The following is a 14,410-nucleotide window of genomic DNA, read 5'->3' as shown; positions in this document are numbered from 1 at the left end:
GCTTTGGTGAGCTGGTGGCAAAGGTGACTGGGGGCTCGATTCCAGAGGATTCCTCTAATTTTCCGCTGCTCAGAAGCCTGCGCTAGCCGCCTAGGTTCCGCAGAGGAGGCTAAGCCCGGGCCAGGCCAGAAGTTGCACATCCAAGGCCCCGCTCCCTCCCTCGAAGGGACAGCTTTGGGAGCAAGGCGCCAAGGCGGCTTTCGGGCCCTTCTTCTCACCTCCGGGCCTCGGCGAGGCGGCCCGCAGCCCGTGAGTTAGATCTGAGCGTCGTTGAGTCTGCCTGCGACACCGGCCTCCTCAAACGCACCGACGTCCTCCAGCCCCTCACCAGCCGCGCACTTGAGGGCAGCCGGGCTTCGAGACCACTGCTCTGTGGCCCCGCCCCTCCGCGCGAGCCCGGGGCGACTTCGCCCCTCCCCCTCCGCCAGGGCCCTACCCCCTCCTCGCGGGCTAACGAGCGTCCTCGCGTGCGGGTTCCTTTTCCTCAGCAAGAGTGAGTGCGCTGCCCTCCCACCTCAGCCCCTTCCTCATTCTTTTTTGCGGCTACAGCAAGCCCCCGAGTGTAACCCCTCCCCCTCTGAGTGGTGTTTGCCCCACACACCAACGCCGGGTTAATCGGTGCTTGGGGGCTCCCAGAAGGAAGCGAGGGGGCACTCCTGAATCCCTCCCCTCCCGAGGCTCTTTCGCACCTATCTCCCCACCTTCACAGGTCAGGACCCTGTTCGGGGCTTCATCCCTTTCTGCCCTCCCCCTCTTCCCTAGCTCCCACTCTCTCTCGGCCCCCTCCCCTCAGCGGGTCCCCGTCTTTCTCTCCCTCTCTCTTCTCCCCCTCCTTCCCCCCCACAATGCAGTTCGCGGCGCGGCGGACATGGCGGTGGAGTCTTGAGCTCGTCGTGTCCCGGCCTCCAGCGGCGGTAGCGACGACGGCTGCGGCGGCAGCAGAGGGCTGAGGGGGAGAGGGAGCCATTGAGATGATGAGGCGCCGCGCGCGTCTGTAGGTCGGCGGGCCTCGCAGGTACTGAGACTCCAGTAGCGGCGCCCGGCGCCGAGGGGGTGTGCTCGGGAAGGCCGGGCGGCCCCGGGTTCGCCCTCCTCAGGTGCCGCGCCTCGCAGGTGTCGGGGCCCCCGCCCAAGCGTGTCTTAGTCGCCCCCTTGTACCTGACACTTCTTTCTTTGCTGGAATGGGCTTCGGGTGTCCCAGGGGAAGGCAGTGCTGAGGGAAGGAGGAACGGCGGCCTGGGCGGCCTGAGGAGGGGATTGGGGCGCTTTGGGGGCCGAACTCCTCAGAGAGGCTGGGGCCCCCGGCCCCGGGCCGAAATCTGTAGACCCAGGGAAGCGGATCTTAAGTCAGCGGGATTGGCTTCAGCATTCTCTTGGGTCTTGTACGATTCCCTCTCATGTGCGCCTTTTCTTACACCCCTGCTTAAAGATATGGGTGTGAATACATGTAAATATACACACGTATATAATACATAATACACGTTTTCCTTCTCTGGTCTCGCCCTTGTCTGGAGGGGAGAAGGCAGAGGTATTTCGTGTGTGGATTTCGTTTCTTGCTCACCCGCCTTCTCCCCCCGCCCCAGTCGAATGGTGGTAATGCGCGCTCTTGACGTGGGAAACTGAGATTCGTATTTGTAAACAGACAGCACTCCCCGAGTGTGTTGCACGCCTCCTCGAGAGGTCTCTGATCCTTTTGGTGTCCGGATTGCAAAAGAATGAGATATTTAGGCTTGAAAGAAGCACATCAGAGTGATTTCTAGTCGTACCTGAATGGAATGAATTGCTATATTATTTTAACGTTCAAATCAGATGAATTGCTTACTTTGATCGAGATCTTAGTTTCTCTATACCATGTTTCTTCATTTTAGTATTTTTTTTGCTACAGAAGGAGTTGGTTCCCAACACCTTTGACTTTCTTTTCCCTTTTGGGATTTTAAATTAGTGTCCAGAAATGCAATTGGATTGTGTATTGTTGGCACGCGTTTACTAATTAGCTCTACTGGATCAGATCACCTTTTGTTTCCAAAGATTTTTCGGCAAGTCTTGTAGTATCTAAATGTGTTACACTTGGTGAAACACAGCATATCCTCTTTCTGTTTTGAAAGTAATGAGAACTATTAGCTAATAAAATTGGATAATCCCAACCGGATATTATTGTTTGGAGAAAATCCATACCAAGGTGTTGAACTGCAGGATGGTTTAAAAAGAAAAGTTGACTTTTTTTTTGGCCAGTAGAGATCTGCGTGTTCTTTATATGGGTAAATAGAACGCCAGAGTTTTCTGTAGGTTCAGAACCCCTGTATGTCTCTTTCCTTGGAATTTTTGCTGCACTAACCTGCACCGTAGTACCGATTAGTCACAATTTGTAAAATTATGACATATTGATCTTAAGCTGTGCTTAAGATAATTAATGAATTCACTAGTGTCTAGTATACTGTAATGTTTTTATAAACAAGTTTTAAAGATTTCATCTTAAAAACCATAAACTTTTGGGAATATAAGGATTTTTAAATAGTTTTATGCTTTAAAAGTATTTGTGGTATCTAATATAAACAAAAGAAAGTTGCTTTTTAAAAAAGAGGTCTTTTAGATATATTTTTCTTCTGTTTGCAGTTTTTCTGTCAGTGTGGAAAAATGAAAACCAATGCTTCTTTGAAATAATCCAGAAGCGAAAGTGAAAGCTATTGACATATTTCGTGTTTTAAGTGTAGCAAAGATTTGAAGTTTTTTATTGTCCTAGGCCAAAGTGCTAGTAATACAGATAAATTAACAATAGATTCTCATGCAAGTTTTATTCAATTTCATAAGTCCTAAATCACACATAGAATTACATTTATTTTTCATCTAGCAAGAGCAATAGTGTCTACATTTTACTTGTAACCCTTGAAATAAAACTTTATAATTGTAATTATAAGTATCTCTAATCAAGAAAAAGCTGTTTCAGAACAATTTTTATTAGTCGTCAGAGCAAACTCATTTTGTTAAGAGCAAGTAGACAACTTCTTTTGATTTCAAAGTTAACCTTTACGTACATAGTAAGTAGCACGTATTATGTGGTGGTCTTTATGGAATGTCAAATCAGGATCTATGTGTAGAGAAAGGTGTTTGAATTTATTCACTGAAGAAAGTTTTCTGGTTTCAAAGAAACAAGATTACCTGTAATGTTGATGCCAGTTAATTTTGCCTATGCTTTAAAAAATAGACCACTTTGATATAACAGACATCATTGAGGTGTCTTCCTTTCTAAAATAAATTGCAGATGCTTGAATTCATAAAATAATGTTACAGAATTCTGTTAAAGTCATTACTGCAGATGTTCTAAAAAACCAAAAAAAAAAAAAAAAACAGTTCTAGAAAGACCTGAATGGCAAGGGAAAATGACCACAATAGTTCAAAGCAGGATATATGGATGTTTTTGTTCTTTGTCTAAGAGGCATTAGAATGTTTACACTGAAGTAAAATGAACTGTTTTAATTCTAGAATCCTAGATAGTTGGATAATTTGGAGAAATGTTTAAAAACCAGAATAATGTTCGCAGGTGTTCCTTACAAGTCCAAAAAGAGGAAAAGGATTATAGATCCTTTGGGTTAAAGGGGAGGAAAGCGGGAACTAAAGTTTATTTGAATACCTGTTTTGTTCCAGGCACTATACTCTGCATATTTTATGTATTATTATTTTTCCTCTTATTTATTGTAATTACTCTATGAAACTTGTTTTATAGATGAGGAATCTGTGACTCAAAGACGTTAAGTAATTTGCTGAAGATCATAAAAGTTTGAGAGATTCAAAGCAGATCTGCTTGTTCTTATATGCCATGTTGCTTCTCAAGTGTATATTCTCTTGATTCTTTAGGAGAAACTAAGGCTTTTAGAAGTAGAATGCTTTATTTAAAGGTGCTCATTCACCCATAGATTAACCATTCATCTATTCCTCAGGCATTTGTATTTATACTGTATTGTGGATACTGCTAGGTTTTAGAGATAGAAAAATATAGGAGATTTAATTTCTGCCTACATGGAACTCGGTCTAGATATAATATGGATAAATCACAACACACTAGACTGGGAGTTCAGAGGGAAGATGATGATTAAGGTGTCTTTTGAGGGATGAGTAGGAGTTTGATAAGTGGAGAACAGGATGGACTGGAAGACATTCCAGAGTTAGGGAACAGCAAAAGCAAAGATGATAAATTGTGATAGGGTTGCGGGGGGGAGTGTGTATGACAGGAATTGAGGATTTCTATGTAGAGTGGTGAGAGAAGTGATTGGAAAATGACAGACTGCGAATGGACGCGTATGTTAAATTAAGGCTTTTGAATTTTTATCTTGTAAGCGATATCACCAAGTGAAATAGTGGTTTAGCTGTGATTAAAACTATGTTTTCTAACTCCTAGTCTAGTATTTCTTTCTCCTTGGCATCCTTACCGACAGATTCTACCCCTATCTTCAGAAGATAGTCAGGTCATCCTTTCCATACCACTTCACTCTCTTCTCCCTAGTTGCTGTGTTCCAGACTGGTTTATTTGTGGATCCTGTGGTCCAAATCTTATTGTCTAAAAATTTTAATTCCTTAGAAAATTCTTTTGGGAATCTACCTCTGGAAAAATCATCTTGCTGTGGTTATTGAGTAAGTTTTTCATTTTTTGGCTTGGATTAATTGACTGCTTCCTAGCTTAGCACTATAAAGCAAAGGATATGGCATTGGGGATTGTGGGCTGGAGAGGGGGAAAGGCATTTATGTAAGCTCTCAGTGTTCATCAATAAAGATGAGCAAAGTCCTTAGACTTTGCTTTAGACAAGCAGCCTGTGTTTTCGAAAGGAAATAGGTATGTTTGTAAATTACACAAGTCTGATAGTTTTAAACGGGCATTTATCTTACAATGATAGTAGATAACTTCCTGAATACTTATTATGTGCTAGTCTCTTTTGAAGATTTTAGAGGTATTAACTTAGTCCTTATAACAACCCTTTTATTTTTATTATTCTCATTTATAGGTGAGGAAAGTGAGATGCAGAAGGGATAAGTACCTTGGACAAGATCTCACAGCTAGTGACTGCAGAGTCAGTATTTGAACTCAGGGTGTTTGAGTCTAAAGCCAGCTCTTAACTACTATATTTTTGTTGCATTTCAAGCTTAGAGTGTTATAACTTAGTATGCAGAGGCTATTACATTTAGTATACTCACACAGATTGGCAGAGAAAATTTTTTTTTTAACTATATAAAATATGAATTATACAGAACTAAACTTTATGACATTTTGTTAGTGTCTTAGCCACTGGAGTTTAATTTCATTTTTGAAATTGATCAGTTGTTAAGTATACATTAAGCTCTCATCATGCGCTGAATATTAGTTTGGACCAGTAGTATTCAAAATATGTCTAGAGACTTTGGGTTTCTCTGAGTCAAAACTGTATTCATAATAATAAGACACTATTTGCCTTTTTTCCATCCTCTCTCTGAATGTAGAGTGTTGTTGACCAAAGACTACATGACAGGTGAGAACGTTGTTGCTTTTAGTGTGTAATGACGTATTCCTTGTTTTGCTATGGTTAAGATATAATTCACATACCATAAATTTCACTGTTTTAAAGTATGAAATTCAGTGGTTGTTAGTATATTCATAAGATTGTGTAACTATCACCTCTAATTCCAGAACGTTTTCTTCATCCCAAAAAGAAACATCAGCCCATTAATAGTCATTTCTCATTCCTTCCTCCCCCCGGTCCCTGACAACCACTAAACTACTTTTTGTCTCTCTGTATTTGCCTATCCTGGACATTTCATACAAATGGTACCTTATGATATATGGCCTTTTGTGTCTGGCTTCTTTCACTTAGGTATTTTCAGAACACATCCACATAGTAGAAGGTATCAATACTTCATTTCTTTTTGTGACTGAATGGTGTTTTATTTAGTGGCTATACCACATCTTGTTCATTCACACATTAGTGGATGGACATTTGAGTTGGTTCTATTCTTTGGTTATTATTAATAATAATGTTATTCACATTGATGTAAAAGTTTTTGTGTGGATGTATGTTTTCATTTCTTTTGGGTATATACCCAGGAGTGGAATTGTTGGGTCATCTGATAAATTTATTATTAACGTTTTGAGGAACTTCCAGACTGTTTTCCAAAGTGGCTGCACCATTTTATATTCACACCAGCAGCATACGAAGGTTTCAGTTTTTTTACATCTTCTCTAACACTTGCGTTGTCAGTCTTTTTTTTTTTTCTTTAAATTTTATTTGTTCTGTTGTTGAGGATATACACGCAAAACATAACACCAATTCAGCAGTTTATACATGTACCATTTAGTGACGGATTACATTCTTTGAGTTGTGCAACCATTCTTACCCTCCTTTGCTGAGTTGTTCCTCCCTCATTAACATAAACTTACTGCCTCCTAAGGTTCCTATCTAATCTTTCTAGTTGCTGTTGTCAATTTGATCACATACGGTTTTTTTTTTTAATTGTGCTTTTGATGAAAGCTTACAGAGCAAATTAGTTTCTTATTAAACAGTTAATACACAGATTGTTTTGTGACATTGGTTGCCAACCATGCGATGTGTCAGCACTCTCCCTTTCTCCACCCCGAGTTCCCTGTTTTCCTTCGTCCAGTTTTCCTGTCCTTTCCTGCCTTCTCGTCTTTACTTTTGGGCTGGCATGCCCATTAATCTCCTATACATGATTAAACTACGAAGCATGTTCCTCACGTGTGTTGTTATTGGCTCTATAGACATGTCTAATCTTTGGCTGAAGGGTGAACCTCAGGAGTAACATCAGTATTGAGTTAGATGAGCCATGCTTTTGGGGTTTCTCTAGTCTTTGACAGACCAGCAAGCCTGGGTTTTTTTTTTTTTTTTTTTGGTGAATTTGAGTTTTGTTCTACATTTTTCTCTTACTCTGTCCGAGACCCTCTATTGTGGTCCCTGCCACAGCAGTCTGTGGTGGCAACCAGGTACCATCTAGTTGTTCTGGGCTCAGTCTGGTGGAGGTTGTGGTAGTTGTAGTCTCTTAGTGCTTTGGACTCATCTTTTCCTTGTGTCTGGTTTTCTTCATTGTCCTTTGCTACAGCTGGAATGAGACCAGTAGATGTATCTTAGATGGTTGCTTGTAGACCTTTACGACCCCAGATGCTACTCACCACAGTCGGTTGTAAAACATTTTCTTCATAGGCTGTGTTATACTAATTGAGCTAGGTATTCCCTGAGGCCATGGCCCCCAGTCCTTAACCTAGTACCTTGATCTCTCGGGACATTTGGATGTATCTGAGAAGCTTCTGTGACTTTGCCCTGGTCAAGTTGTGCTGATTTCCTCAGTATTGTGTACTGCCGTACCCTTCTCCGAAGTTACCACTTATCTACTGCCTAGTTAGTGCTTTTGCCTCCCTGCCCCTTCCCTCCCTTATAACCATCAAAGATTGTTTCTTTCTGTGTGGAAACATTTTCATGTGTTTTTATAATAGTGGTTTCATACAGTATTTGTCCTTTTGTGATTGACTTATTTCACTCAGCATAACACCCTCCAGATTCATCAATGTTTTGAGATGTTTCACAGATTTGTTATTCTTTATCATTGCATAGTATTCAGTTGTGGATATGTACCATAGTTTGTTTATCCATTCATCTGTTGATGGACCCTAGGTTGTTTCCATCTTTTTACTATTGTGAATAATGCTACAGTGAACATGAGTGTCCATACGTCTGTTTGTATGACGGCTCTTATTTCTCTAGGATATATTTCTGGAATAGGATTGCTGGGTCATATGGTACTTTTCATATTTTTAGCTTTTTGAGGAAGCCCCATATCATTTTCCAAAATGGTGGTACCTTTTTACATTCCCACTAGCAGTGCCCCAATAAGCCACATCATGATAAATGGAGAAAAGATTGAAGTTGTCAAAGAAGTTCATTTTACTTGGATCCACAATCAATACCCATGGAAACCGCAACTAAGAAATCAAAAGATGCATTGCGTTGGGCACATCTGCTGCAAAGGACCTCTTTAAAGTGTTGAAAAGCAAAGATGTCACCTTGAAGATTAAGGTGCGCCTGACCCAAGCCATGGTATTTTCATTCGTATCATATGCATCTGAAACCTGAACAGTGAATAGTGAAGACCGAAGAAGAATTGACGCCTTTGAATTGTAGTGTTGGAGAATATCGAATATACCATGGACTGCCAAAAGAATGAACAAATCTGTCTCGGAAGAAGTACATCCAGAATGCTCCTCAGAAGCAAGGATGGCGAGACTGTGTCTTACATACTTTGGACATGTTGTCAGGAGGGATCAGTCCCTGGAGAAGGACATCATGCTTGGTAAAGTACGGGGTCAAGCGGAAAAGAGGAAGCCCCTCAATGAGATGGATTGACACTTTGGCTGCAACAGTGGGTTGAAGCATAACAAGGATTGTAAGGATGGTGCATTACTGGGCAGTGTTTCCTTCTGTTGTACATAGGGTCGCTATGAGGTAGAACCGACTTGATGGCACCTAACAACAACAACCAACAACGCATAAGAGTTCCAGTCTCCTGGTAGCCTCTCCAGCATTTGTTATTTTCTGGTTTTTTGATTAGTGCCGTTAATGTCAGGGTGAGATGGTGTCTCATTGTAGTTTTGATTTGCATTTCTTTAATGGCTAGTGACCACAAGCATTTCCTCATGTGTCTGTTAGCTGCCTGAATGTCTTCTTTGGTGAAGTGTCTGTTCATATCCTTTGCCCATTTTTAAATTGGGTTATTTGTCTTTTTATTGCAGAAGTGTTGGATTTTTCTGTAGATTTTAGAGATTAGACCTTTGTCGAATATGTCATATCTGAACATTTTTTACTAGACTGTAGGTTCTCTTACTCTTGGTGAAATAATCTGATGAGCATAAATGTTTAATTTTTAGAAGATCCCATTTATCTAGCTTATATTCTGGTGTTTGTGTATTGTGAATTATGGTTCATATCCTATTTATGGCATATATTTGGGCCCCTAGTGTTGACAGTATTTTTTCTTCCATGATCTTTATAGTTTTTGGTTTTATATTTAGGTCTTTAATCCATTTTGAATTAGTTTTTATGGATGGTATGCAGTATGGGTCCTGTTTCCTTTTTTTACATATGGACATTCAGTTTTGCTGGCACCACTTGTTAAAAAGAATGTCTTTTCCCTGTTTAATGGACTTAAGGCCTTGGTCAAAGATCAGGTGGCTGTAGGTGGATGGAATTATGTCTGAATCCTTGATTCTGTTCCATTGGTCTATGTGTCTGTCATTGTACCAGTACCAGGCTGTTTTGACCACCGTAGCTATATAGTAGTTTCTGAAGTCAGGTAGTATGAGGCCTCCTACTTTGTTCTTCGTCTTCAGTAATGCTTTACTTATCCGGGGCCTCTTTCCTTTCTGTATAAAGTTAATTATCAGTTTTTCCATCTCTTTAAAGAATGCTGTTGGTATTTGGATTGGGTTTGCATTGTACTGGTAGCTTGCTTTGGGTGGAGATGACGTTTTCACAATATCGAGTCTACCTATCCATGAGCACAGTATGTTTTTCCATTTATATCAGCCTCTCTTGGTTTCTTGGGTAGTGTTTTGTAGTTTTCTTTGTATAGGTCTTTTACATCCCTGGTTAGATTTATTCCCAAGTATTTAGGAATAAATTTTGGGGGGCTGTAATAAATGGTATTGCTTTCCTGATTTTATAGTTTCCTTTATTGGTGTATGGGTGGGAATCCAACTGATTTTTGTGTGTTTGTCTTGTATCCTGCTACTCTGCTGAACCTTTCTATTTCCAGTAGTTTTCTTGCAGAGTCTTTAGGGCTATAGATAGTTCTTAATCCTTTCAAGGCTTAATTATTTTCTCCTTTAAATTTTTTGTTGATACCATGTGTTTTTCCTAATAGAAAGCTTGCCGATTAAAGGACCAATTCAGAATTTTTGTTATGGCTTATGGATTTTGTTACCCATTATCTGGAACCACGTATGTCCCAGCATCCCTGGATGTCATAAGTCCTGCCAATATGAGTCTTGATAAAAATCTTTTTTTTTTTTTAATTTTATTTCTTGAAAATTTGTAAAACGAGGTAAAACATGAAGGCACCTGGCAATGACTGCACATGCATTTTATTCTTATCTCCTTTTTAGCCTTTTTATTATTTTTCATGAAAAATTTTAAAACATGGCACAATGCATTCTTCCTTATTGCAAAAACAGTATTTATATCACAAATAAATAAAGCCAAAAGATTTTTTAATCTCAGGAAAATTATCACTACAGTGTATTCTTCGTTACTGCAAAAGCAGTATTGACAGGCCAAATAAATAAAACCAAAGGAATTTGAATCTCAGGAAAATTACCAGTACTGTGTATTCTTCATTATAATATAAGCAGTACTAACGGCTCAGAAACAGAAATAGCTGCCCTTGAATACTGCAAAACTGCTCATAGCCATGCATTCCACATGCTACACACGGAAGCAATGATTGGGCCCTGAAGATGAGTGCAGGGTGAGAATAACTTACAAGAGTTCCAGTCTTTTGAAAAGTACCATTGCAATGCATTATTCCTTATTGCAGAGACATTATTTACTGTTCAGACGCTAGAAAAGCAGGGAGCCAGTAACACTTGGAAACAATGAATGGCATTGGGGAGAAAATGGCCACTATGACTGAATGAAGACTAAGAGTAGCTTATTCTCACAATAAGTACATTCTCATGAGAATATAGTAATTGGGAAACATAGTGAGGAGGCTTATCTCACAAAAATAAAGGAAAACCTGTCAAAAGTTTAGGAAATTCACACATCCAGGAGCCATAACCTAAGACAATGTTCAATCTGCACAAAAATGAGGCTCCAACTCTGGGTTCTTGAGTTTTACACATTTCAAGGTGTGGGTCAGGATTGTATTCTTTCACCATACCTATTTAATTTGTGTGTTGAGCAAATAATATGAGAAGCTGGACTATATGAAGAAAAACGAGGCATCAGGATTGGAGGAAGACTCATTAGCAACCTGCGTTATGCTGATGACACAACCTTCCTTGCTGAAAATGAAGAGCACTTGAAGCACTTACTAACGAAGATTAAAGACCACAGCCTTCACTATGGATTGCACCTCAACATAAAACAAAAATCCTCACAACTGGACCAGTGAGCAACATCATGATAAACGGAAAAAAGATTGAAGTTGTCGAGGATTTCATTTTACTGGATCCACAATCAACAGCCATGGAAGCAGCAGTTAAGAAATCAAAAGATGCATTGCACTGGATAAATCTGCTGCAAAGGATGTCTTCAAAGTGTTGAAGAGCAAAGATGTCACCTTGAAGACTAAGGTGCGCCTGACCCAAGCCATGGTATTTTCAGTCGCATCGTATGCATGTGAAAACTGGACAATGAATGAGGAACACTGAAGAAGAGTTGATGCCTTTGAACTGTGATGTTGGTGAAGAATATTGAATATATCATGGACTGCCAAAAGAACGAACATATCTGTTATGGAAGAAGTGCGGCCAGAATGCTCCTTAGAGGCAAGGATGGCGAGACTGCATCTTACATACTTTGGACATGTTGTCAGGAGAGATCAGTCCCTGGAGGAGGACATCATGCTTGATAGAGTATAGGGTCAGTGGAAAAGAGGAAGCCCCTCAATGAGATGGATTGACACTTTGGCTGCAACAGTGGGTTGAAGCATAACAAGGATTGTAAGGATGGCGCAGGACTGAGCAGTTATTTCCTTCTGTTGTGCGTAGGGTCGCTATGAGTCAGAACCGACTCGATGGCATCTAACAACAACACACATTTCAAAAGGCTCCCACCTTGAGTCTAATAAACACATTAAAATCAGGTTACCTCCTTCCCAAAGAACTCTGGAGGTGTAAAAAGCGATTGGGATACCATATGTCCCACGAGTCACAGAAGGGAAGAGCATAATGCTCAAGACAGACCTTTTTTTAGTAGTTAAGCTAAACTGTTGTTTGATTTTAAGATGACTTCAGGGGATATTTTTGGTTTAAGGTTTAAAGATTATCTCAGGGCAGCAGTTTCAGGGGTTCATGCACCCTCCATGGCTTTAGAAAGTCTAGAGTCCGTAAGATTTTGAAATTCTGTATTTTCTCCCCTTTGATCAAGATTCTTCTATGAAATCTTTGACCTAAATATTCAGTAATGGTAGCTGGGCACCATCCAGTTCTTCTGGTCTCATGGCAAAAGAGGCAGTTGTTCGTGGAGGCAGCCAACCGCACATTCTATATCCTCCTCCTGTTCCTGACTCTCCTTCCTCTGTTGCTGCAGGTAAATAGAGACCAATTACTGAAACCGTGGTTGCGTAGTGATTAAGAGCTACGGCTGCTAACCAAAAGGTCAGCAGTTCGAATCCACCAGGCCCTCCTTGGAAACCTATGGTGCGGGACTAATCTGTCCTGTAGGGCCACTATGAGTCGCAATCACCTTGACGGCAAGGGGTTTATTGTGCCTTGAATGGCCGCTTGTAAGCTTTTAAGACCCCAGGCACTACGCAACAAACTGGAAGGTGGAACTCAAAACCCACTGCCGTCGAGTCGATTCCAACTCATAGCGACCCTATAGAACAGGGTAGAACTGCTCCCATAGAATTTCCAAGGAGCGCCTGGCTGATTCGAACTGCTGGCCTTTTAGTTAGCAGCTGTAGCACTTAACCACTACGCTACTGAAGGCAGAACAGAAGCACTAAACATGTTATTAGGGCAATTAACTGGGCTATCCCATGAAACCATGACCCTAAATCTGCAAACTAAGGAACCCAATTCCATGCGGTGTTTGGTTGAATGTATGTAAGCAGCCTCAGCAGTTACTTTTTTTGTCGTTGTTGTTGTGAATATATCTATCACATAACTTTGGCGAATTCAACTTTTTACAGGTGTACAGTTTATTGACAGCAGTTACAATAATCGGCTGTGTGTCCCTCCCCTTAATCAATGTGATTTGTCCATCACTGTTAACCTCCCTTTCCACCTCCTTCCTGCCCCTGGTAACTGCTAATAAACTTCGGTCTTTATATGTTTCCCTTTTTTTGTCTTTTCATATAAGTGAGGTTATAGAATATTTTTCCTTTTGTGATTGGCTTATTTCATTCAGCATAATATCTTCAGGCTTCATCCATAGTGTAGCATGTATCAAGACTTCGTTTCTCCTACTGGCTGAGTAGCATTCCATTGTATGTATGTACTGCATTTTGGTTATCTATTCATCTGCCGATGGGCATTTAGGTGATTTCTACCTTTTGGCTGTTATGAATAGTGCTGCAGTGAACATTGGTGTAAAATGAGTTTCTGCTTTCAAGTCTTTTGGGTATATTCCTAGGAGTGGAATTACTGGGTCATTTTTTTGAGGATTGGCCACACTATCATCCACAATGGCTGTACCATTTCGTATCTCTACCAGCAGTGCATAAGGGTTCCAGTTTCCCCACATCCTCGTCAGCATTTATTCTTTTTTTTTTTTTTAATTTTTACTGTGCTTTACGTGAAAGTTTACTTCAGGTCAGACTCTCATACAAATATTTATATATATCTTGCTGTATACTCCTAGTTGCTCTCACTCTAATGAGACAGCCCGCTCCTTCACTCCACTCTCTGTTTTTGTGTCCATTCCACCAGCTTCTGACCCCCTCTGCCCTCTCCTCTCCCCTCCAGACAGGACATGACAAAGTAGTATGAAGTGTCTACTTGATCCAAGAAGCTCATTCTTGACCAGAATCTTTTTCTATCCCATTGTTCAGTCCAATCCCTGTCTCGAGACTTGGGTTTGGGAATGGTTTCTGTCTTGGGCTAATAGAAGGTCTGGGGGCTGTGACCACCAGGGTCCTTGTAGTCTCAGTCAGACCATTAAGTCTGGTCTTTTTACTAGACTTTGGGGTCTGCATCCCACTACTTTGCCGCTCCCTCGGGGGTTCTCTGTTGTGTTCCCTGTCAGGGCAGTCATCGACTGTAGCCTGGCACCATCTAGTTCTTCTGGACTCAGGTTGATATAGTCTCTGGTTTATGTGGCCCTTTCTATCTCTTGGGCTCCTAGTTACCTTGAGTCCTTGGTGTTCTTCATTCTCCTTTGATCCAGGTGGGCTGAGACCAATTGACGCATGTTAGGTGGCTGCTTGCTAGCATTTAAGACCCCAGATGCCACTGTCCAAAGTGGGATGCAGAATGTTAATAGGTTTTATTATGCCAGTTGACTTAGATGTCCCCTGAAACCGTGGTCCCCAAACCCCGCCCCTGCTTCGCCGGCTGTTGAAGCATTCAGTTTATTCAGGAAACTTCTTTGTTTTTGGTTTAGTCCAGTTGTGCTGACATTGCCTGTATTGTGTGTTGTCTTTCCCTTCATCTAAAGTAGTTCTTATCTACTGTCTAATCAGTGAGTACCCTTCTCCCTCCCCCCTCCCTCCCCCC

The 14,410-nt window shown here is 41.1% G+C and overlaps 1 protein-coding gene across 11 annotated transcripts in view; it reads left to right on the top strand.

Annotated features, from left to right (window-relative positions):
• Window positions 1-427: 427 nt before the first annotated feature.
• Window positions 428-14,410, top strand: part of TUT4 (terminal uridylyl transferase 4) — a 173,265-nt gene continuing 159,282 nt past the window's right edge. For 9 of the 11 annotated variants that reach the window (XM_010591279.3, XM_010591278.3, XM_010591275.3 and 6 more), the window contains exon 1: window positions 852-1,015. The gene's annotated coding sequence lies outside the window, so the exon portion shown is untranslated. The other 2 variants (XM_064281965.1, XM_064281968.1) reach the window with 2 other exon arrangements.

Source organism: Loxodonta africana, chromosome 3 (genome assembly GCF_030014295.1).
Source record: "Loxodonta africana isolate mLoxAfr1 chromosome 3, mLoxAfr1.hap2, whole genome shotgun sequence".
Classification (NCBI taxonomy): domain Eukaryota; kingdom Metazoa; phylum Chordata; class Mammalia; order Proboscidea; family Elephantidae; genus Loxodonta; species Loxodonta africana.
The sequence above is the reverse complement of the archived record's forward strand: the minus strand, read 5'-3'. Positions and strand labels throughout refer to the sequence as shown.